The sequence below is a fragment of the Bison bison genome, unplaced genomic scaffold (assembly GCF_000754665.1).
Source record: "Bison bison bison isolate TAMUID 2011002044 unplaced genomic scaffold, Bison_UMD1.0 scf7180017864148, whole genome shotgun sequence".
NCBI classification, from domain to species: domain Eukaryota; kingdom Metazoa; phylum Chordata; class Mammalia; order Artiodactyla; family Bovidae; genus Bison; species Bison bison.
The window spans coordinates 389645-390307 of record NW_011494720.1 but is presented as its reverse complement, the minus strand read 5'-3'; positions in this window follow the sequence as shown (position 1 = coordinate 390307).

The window sequence follows — 663 nt, the reverse complement described above, 5'->3', positions numbered from 1 at the left end:
TCACAGCTATTTGTAAAGCCTCCCCAGACAGCCATTTTGCTTTTTTGCATTTCTTTTCCATGGGGATGGTCTTGAACCCTGTCTCCTGTACAATGTCACAAACGTCATTCCATAGTTCATCAGGCACTCCATCTATCAGATCTAGGCCCTTAAATCTATTTCTCATTTCCACTGTATAATCATAAGGGATTTGATTTAGGTCATACCTGAATGGTCCAGTGGTTTTCCCTACTTTCTTCAATTTAAGTCTGAATTTGGCAATAAGGAGTTCATGGTCTGAGCCACAGTCAGCTCCTGGTCTTGTTTTTGATGACTGTATAGAGCTTCTCCATCTTTGGCTGCTAAAAATATAATCAATCTGATTTTGGTGTTGACCATCTGGTGATGTCCATGTATAGAGTCTTCTCTCGTGTTGTTGGAAGAGGGTGTTTGCTGTGACTAGTGCATTTTCTTGGCAAAACTCTATTAGTCTTTGCCCTGCTTCATTTCATATTCCAAGGCCAAATTTGCCTGTTACTCCAGGTGTTTCTTGACTTCCAACTTTTGCATTCCAGTCCCCTATAATGAAAAAGGCATCTTTTTTGGGTGTTAATTCTAAAAGGTCTTGTAGGTCTTCATAGAACCGTTCAACTTCAGCTTCTTCAGCATTACTGGTTGGGGCAT